We start from the raw sequence: 8110 nt of genomic DNA, 5'->3' as shown, positions 1-8110 counted from the left end.
TGATGTGATGGATCGGTAGCATTACCCCAAATGTGGATGGTTTGGCGAAGACCATGGTGATGAGACCGGTGAATGAAACAACCCAACCCGATGTGATACGGAGGACAAAGTGTCATGTTCAAGAGCGACTTGCTACCATTAAAGCTTTGAGGTTCTCCCAATTTTTCCCCAGTCATTTCTGACCAGTACCTCTTTATTTTTGTCAAGCTTGAGGAGGATAACATATGCTTGTTCTATAACCTGCCCTTCGGGCAAGCCCATCGCTATGTTTCAACGAGCCTAGCGATAGGGAAACGCGTTCTCGCCTAAAGACAAGTTTGTCGCTATTTAATCATTTTAACGAGTCTAACGACAAGGAAAACTCGGTCCTTTTCATTTTTAGAGAGTTTGAAAAGGTACAAAAAGTTAACTCCACAATTCCTTTTTCGTCATCTAATCCCTTAAGTCCGAAAAAGTATAAAACAATACAGAAGGGATGAGTTTTCGATAAATTTAACGAGCCGAATAAAACAAGCGCTCGACCTTTTTGTGTAATAATCCCTCAGGTCCAAAAAAGATTAAAATCTAGAGGAGGGATAGCTCTTCCGGTCACTTTAACGAGCTGGAAGGCCAAAACTCGGCAAACTTTTCATATTTTACGAGTCAGAAGAAAAGAGCTCAAAGAAGACTCGTCTTTTGAGGAACGAGTGATAAACAGGGATAGCAGCAGATTCCAGGTACAGGTTGGAATTTTCCAATCACGGCAGTGTCACAAGGATGGCTAGGTGAAATCACTCTTCGCAGCTGTTCCTCAAAATAGGTAAACAATCATATGGAGGTGAACGATTGGCCAAATGGAATGGAGGTGGCGGGTGCAAACACGACCAAAGCTTTTTATGGCTAATAAATTTATGATCACAATGGTTATTTACCGGAATAGGTTCATTTTTTAATGAGCTTAAACTCTGGAGGAAACTCTTGCTCACGCTTTTCTATTTTTTAACGAGCATAAATTCCACGGTAAAACTGCTCGATCTTATGTTTATTTTTTAACGAGCATGAACTATGTGCTAAAACTGCTCGGAACTCGCTTTTCTATTTTTTAACGAGCATAAATTCCGCGGTAAAACTGCTCGATATACCAGTCATAAGATAAGAAATGTCTCCTGTGAGACTCCAATTTTTATAGAGCTTGCACCTCACATAAGCTATGCTCCCTCTCATCCTTTCTTTATGCAAGTTCGGAAATGGCTAATCCCAAAAAACAGATAAATAACTGCTCCTAGCTTGCACTCCAAAAGGTTTGCATGCCCCCAGGTATAAAGTACAATTTCAAGGCTGCCCCTACTTATCCGATAAAACATTTGTTTTAAAGGGTGAGGCTTGCCTCTTTCTGGTTACCCAAAGATTGTTTTGTTAACACCATCAAACGAAAACACTTCCTCGGCACTGTCTACTGAAGTAGACAATGGTGAATGACCTTTGTCAAACAAGTAACCTTATCAAAAGAATCCTGTTCTAGAACAACCCCTCTTCCTTCCACGGACGGGGTACGGACTAGTCATATTCCTTCGCGGAAATTCTACCTTATACCCAAGGTTTCCTCTGCCCGAAGCAGACCAGGATGCATGCCCCCTGGGTTCCAGTCCCATCTTTCCGAATCACTCGCACTCATCGGGAAGGAGGACTGGGGGTGGAGACATTTCTTGAGTGAATAGACCATTAAGGGTTGGTATGTGACTATTTGCGATGCGTGATCCCGGAAATGAAAGTTGGTCTACGAGCTTGACCATTCTTCCTTCGTGTGGAAAACACATTACTCTAAAGAGTGAGGAGACTATAGCTCCCATGCAATATATATAGTCTCGTCCAAGGAGTAGGTTATAATCCAAGGGTCCTTGAACGACCATCACGTTCATTTGAACGGTCTTCCCTTTCAATGTAACAGGTACATTGGGGAGGATCCCTAATGGTCGACTGGTTCCTTTATCAAAACCCGAGAGATTTCTTATCTCAGGCAAAAGCGTCGGGGAACCCAGTGCTTTCCAAGCAATAGAGGAAAGGATACTCACAGATGCCCCTTCATCAATGATAGTTCCAGCCATTACCATTCTGTAGATTTGGACCATGATTCTGAATGGTATACTGGCTGGTAACCGGGGTCTGCCTAGTTGGTTCCAATCAAAGGACACAACCAGGTTGCTTGGTGGTGGGACCGAATACACGGCCGGATATGACCCTGACGATGTTCCTTCCTACGATAAAGGAATGGGCGCATTGCCCTGATGCTCATCAGAGTCGGTGTTGATGAAAAGAATCTGGATGGTGTCATCCTTATTCTCTTCAGTGAGGGTGTCATTTGAAGATGAATCTTCATTGACGGTGTCATTTGAAGATGAAACCTCTGAAGGCGGAACCGGGTCAACTGCCGTATTGACCTTTAGACTTTCGTCTGGTCTGGATTCAGTAGGTTCATTTTCAATGACTGACGCTTCAGCTGACCACTTGAGCGGGCCAGCTGTATTTTCAACCAACGAAGGACTTGGCACGAGTTTTTTGTATCCAGGAGGAAGTCTCAACGGTGAAACCGAGCGATCTTCCAAAACTCTTTTCGCTTCGTCTAAGAAGGGACAATGGTGGATGGCGTGATTGCCTTCACACAGTCTGCAGGGGGATCTTGCTCCCCCTCTCTGTCTTGAACCTTCATTTTCGTTGGTTGACGGTAAGCATTCAACATGGCTATCAGAGGTTGATGCTCCCGAATTGTGCAACCGAGGGGACCAGTCCCTTAGTATCCGGGGAATACAGGGACAATCTCTATGGAAGTGGTCGCCTCTACATATGACACATGGCGATTTAGGCCCGGTCTGTGCTGTGTGTGGATTTTTGTCAGATGTCTTTTGCTTGCCCCCAGTCGCCTTAGGCTCCTTCTTCTCCATGGGAGCTTGGATTTTGCCAGCTCTACCTTGCGAAGATGAAGGATTGGAGGAAGAGTTATAGGAAGTTGAAGGCTGGTGGGCAGCTCTAGACTCATCTAACTGTTGACTCGACTGTTCAGGAACCATGGTGTTCTGAACTACATTGGTTGAGAATAACCAAACAGGCAGGCCAATTGTCAGTCCTGGAAGCGACAATGTGGCCATGTGGGGCGCACCAACTTCTCCCCAAGAGGAGAAAGGACTAGGATTTCCATCCTGTGGAATTCCTTGGTTGGGGCGTTCCATGTTCTCAACCTAAAGATCAACGCAGGAATAGGAGGTGATTATGTTCCGTTTAAAATAAATTTTATAACGACGCTTTAGACACAACTTGCTTTTTCACTTTTTAAGAGTCGAGAAAAAGCTAAAGATGACTCTAGTCTCCTTCGATGTTTTAACGAGCCCGAAGTGACAAATGCTCGGATGGACTTTTTCAGTTATAGAGTTTGAAAAAGGCCAAAAGAAACTGCTCTAGAGATCTAGGCAGAGGGTGTGCCAAACCTTTCGCAAAACCACAGAATACGTTTTACGGTACGGGTGGTCAATCTTCGTGAATGCTGTGTTCACTGCATTGCGATCAATAGGGCGGCCGACACGGTTTCCTATGGATAAAGGCTTTGTTCCTATAAGGGTCTCCCAATATATACGCGACGGTACGTGGGAGCACAAGTCTGTATTGATACTTATCGCTTCACCGTGGAGGAATCACCCAACCACTCAACGCTAAGATATCACGTTTAACGACGCCGGAACACGTCTCTAGCTTAGACCTCTATGTGTTTGCGTTATGTTTCAATGCGTTGTTATGTAAATTCAATTTATTTTAAGGTTGATCTTGTTTAGCAGTTTGCCTTTATGGATCACCACGAGATGTATGATAACACTCCTAAATGCAGTCTAAGATGATAAGCAAGCTTTTCAATCTTTCAACTTTGAAAATCTTAACTACTGAGGGAAAAGAAAGACAACATCTTTTCACACAGATCATAGAGCACACACTAATGCACTTTTTCCTAAATCAACATGCAAACTGTCATAATGCACATGCACAATGCAAGTATTTATTTTCTCTTTCTTAATGTTGGCGCAATGCAAAAAGAAAGCTGTTGTATAACTTTGAATTCAATTTCAAGTGAAAGCAAACAAGTTTGTCCAAAATCAAAAGACACCTTAAGATTTACTTGTTTCGACACTAGAAATATATAAATTCAAACCATATGACGAAAGCAAAAGCTCAATCAGCTATAAACTAACTCTTAAGATCAAAACGACACTTAATCACAGGTCTAGATCTAAGAGGCCACAGCAAGACTAGTTCACTTTCGTTATGGGAAATTGTAAATGATACAAGAAATACACAAAGAACAAACACAGTTTCTTTATACAACCGAGGCGGAATAGTGGCAAGGAAAGTTGGTTTCAGATAGGTACATAGACTGGTAACAGGCTGCAAAAACAAAGGTGAAAACAGGGCAAGAAACAGCAAGAAACCCCAGTAGCACTAGGCAAGACTGGTTCAGCGCAGGTGGTACACTGTCAGTTTGACCTTCAGCGCAGGTAGCCCTTCAGGAACTGCGCTGAAATGCAGACAGCCTTCACACAGCCTGCACTGAAGAACAAAACTTTCGTTTCTCTTGGTTTCCGGGTCACAGATTGCTCAAAAATTCACAATTTTTGGCCAAATCAGAAGCTATCAGTCAATTACACACTAAGGGATGAAAAGGAGGATGAAAAGCTATCACTAAGAGCTATTTAGAGTCCTTGTGGATCAGCTCTTAAAATCATAAACTTGCCCAGAAACTGAGCTAGAGTAGCTGCCCTCTACTTTGCATTTGAGAGATCCAAATGCAGTTCGATTCGGTACTCCCTTTGTTTATGAAATGAATAGCAAAAACACAAACAACCAACAAGATACGATCCCCAGTGGAGTCGCCAATTTGTTTTTGGGAAAAGTATCCAATACGGAATGACCCTATCCCACTCTAAGGGTGATAGTACCTCAGCAACAATCAAAGCAAAGCTATTCGAGATTACTTCTTTATGAGATGTAAGAGAGGGGAGAAAGAGATCCACTAACCGTTGTCTTCCGCTAATGATTGATCCAATCTTCTCTCTTTGCTGCTTGCTCCCAGCTCCTTGCTCTTTCACTGACCCAGCTACACCAAGATCCTGCAAAATGACAAGAGAGGGAAACTACAAGAAGCATACATTCATAATTGATTCAAGGATTAGAATAAATCAAATATACAAGTACCAATATGCCATTGAGACACATGCATATAGAAGAACCTCAAATGCTTTATTAATGGAAGAAGTAAAGTTCTGAGAGTGTTACAATCATAAGAGGCCCAATCCAGCAACACCTCCCAGCAGAAAGAAATCTCCTCTTCACCTCCTTCAAGCAAATCACCCAATAGTTCTATACTCAAACCAACAGCACTTCCTTACATTCACAAGATTCTTGCCCCCTTAGACCTCATGAGAGAGCTCTATATATAGGAGTTTTGGAGAAAGGATGAGTCAGCTTGAGGCTGGCATGAAGCTGACTAGTGTCCTCTCCCACTTTAGTTATTCTTCAGTTCTTGAGTCCACTTGGAGTTTCTTGCTTCCACTTGGAGATCTAGATCCTCTTACTCATCACAAGGCGAATTCCCTGATCCAAGTGTCATTTTGGAAGCTTCCTGGGCATTGACACCTTGAGGAATGACTGTGCCACTTGGCCAATCTCGCCCAGCACAGGTAGCCTTCATTGCTTTTGACATTCAGCGCAGGTACAGAGTGGAGCAGTTGACATTCAGCGCAGATGCTCAGTGGAGCAGTTGACATGATCCAGAATTAGCTTGTTTTTTAGTGTTTTCAGGCGGAGAACTGATATTTAGTGCTGTGGTTTGCTGACCTTGTTCCTCTAGGGGTAGGAACAACATGTTTAGGGACTTTGGATCCCTTAGATTATTGACATTTCATGCTTCATGCTGTAAGGCACAAAAATGTCTATAACAGCTATCAAGGATTCTAAGGATTTCAAAATATCATCTTTTAGTCATATTAACTAAAGAAACCCTAGAAAATGGTTTTTCCTATTACATTTTCAAAAACATTGCTATATCCAGCGATTCCAATTGTAGTTCACTGTTAGTGTTTTCCAGAGCTATTGCTCACATCTTGAAAGAGGGATTGCATTGGGTGGAGGGTTCCAAATAGAGAGAACACTCCTATGCTTATCCAGATCACCATCAACAAGAGGCAATATCCAGGAAGTCAAATCATGTGTGCTAAATGTTTCCAATCTATGAAGTAACTCGCAGGTGTCCACTCATCGATTTCCAGCCCTTGCTTCTTTCCACTGCCATACTGAAATTCTTCTATCGGCCATCTTGTCCACTGCTCTGATACCATGATGGTGGCACAGCCAGGGGTTGCCAAAGCAACAACTGAATGTACAGCCTTCAGAGTGCACGACAATATCATCCACAAACAAGAACAAAGAAAGAACAATTCCCTTTCTTCCCCAACAACACATAAGAGCTTAGAGAAATTTGAAATTCGTATTATCACTAAAACTATCCAAGATTCTCTTACCTACGAGGATAGGGTACCACTACTTTTATATTCTACATGCTCAACTAATAATAACATTAATACTCTTTTTTTTCCAAATTAGATGCTCCTGCATTATGGAACAATCATTTAAAGTGACATAAATAAGGAGCTTTTCTTTACCGTATGCTTAGCGCATAGCAGCATGCTTAACAGCCTCCTTGAATACCTGCAGAAAACTTAAAAAGTGTACATGAATCCATCTCAATTACTTGCCAGTGAAAAGTGATCATTAATACAGTTTTATCTTGTAAGTGAAAAGTGATCCTTAATACAGTTTTAACTTGTAAGTGAAAAGTGATCCTTAATACAGTTTTTAACTTGTAGTTGCTTGAAGTACAAACTTATCAGGTTTGATATTTTGTTTATAGAATGATATGTAAGTAAATACACTTAAAGTTAAGCTGGAAGTGAGAAATGGATCGTTCAATCTTCGAAAGTCCTCAACATTAGATTGATCAGATATCTTTTAATTATTCGTGTGTCTATGAACAGATGGGGATGGCAGGTGCATTAGAGACACTTTGCGGACAAGCATATGGAGCAAAGCAATATCATTTGCTTGGGATTCAACTGCAAAGAGCAATTGTTGCTCTTTATTGTGTGAGCATACCAATTGCTGTGATATGGGCATATATGGGACACATTCTTGTAGCCCTTGGCCAAGACCCTTTAATATCTTTTGAAGCAGGGAACTTTGCAAGATGGATGATTCCTAGCTTGTTTGCTACTGCGGCTCTGCAACCCCTAGTGAAATTTCTTCAATCACAAGGTGTTGTCTTTCCGATGATGTTAAGCAGTTCAATAACTCTTTGTTTCCATGTTCCCGTTTGTTGGGTATTGGTGTTCAAAGTTGGATTAGGTAATAAAGGGGCTGCGCTTGCAAACAACATTTCCAACTGGCTAAATGTGGCACTTCTATCAATTTATGTTAAATTTTCCCCTGCATGCAAGAAGACATGGACATCCTTCTCAAGGGAAGCTTTATATGACATTACAAACTTTCTTAAGCTTGCTATTCCATCTGCAGTAATGCTTTGGTAAATGAGTCCTTTCCCTTTTGTTGCAGAGTGTATGTAGTTGATTGCTAAAAAAAATTAGGCATTGCTTCAGTCCCATATACCGTTTTTCTTATTCTACTTCAGGGTGTTCAAATTTTTAAATGATCTCCATTAGGAATAATTTTATGTTTTATACTCTACTCGACATTGTTAATTATGCTATTAACACTGTGCAGTCGACCTTAAGTACTTTACAATCACAGCTGCGAACTTTAAATTGTAAACAGACTTGTAATAAATGTTCGTCTTCAACCTGTAAGTCTCAAACAAACTTGTGATATTTGCTGTGGCGAACTTTATATTTCAAATGTTTGTATTAAAACTGTAAATCTGAAACAAACTTGTCATACATAAATAAGGAGAATCTTAAGCACTATGTATATACACTGTGTAATTCACCTTAAACATTGTATATATACACTGTAGCGAACTTTAAATTGCAATCTTTGGTACTATTTATTCACTGTGCAGTTCACCTTACGCCTGGGGGCGCAC

General features: G+C 41.3%; 1 pseudogene; it reads left to right on the top strand.

Moving 5' to 3' along the window:
• The first annotated feature begins 7054 nt into the window (after positions 1-7054).
• On the top strand, positions 7055-7598 carry LOC149147742 (protein DETOXIFICATION 16 pseudogene; annotated as a pseudogene).
• Positions 7599-8110: the final 512 nt, after the last annotated feature.

Source organism: Pinus tabuliformis, chromosome 9 (assembly GCF_031772625.1).
Source record: "Pinus tabuliformis cultivar Carrire ecotype Pingquan chromosome 9, CPIR1, whole genome shotgun sequence".
Lineage (NCBI taxonomy): Eukaryota > Viridiplantae > Streptophyta > Pinopsida > Pinales > Pinaceae > Pinus > Pinus tabuliformis.
The sequence above is the reverse complement of the archived record's forward strand: the minus strand, read 5'-3'. Positions and strand labels throughout refer to the sequence as shown.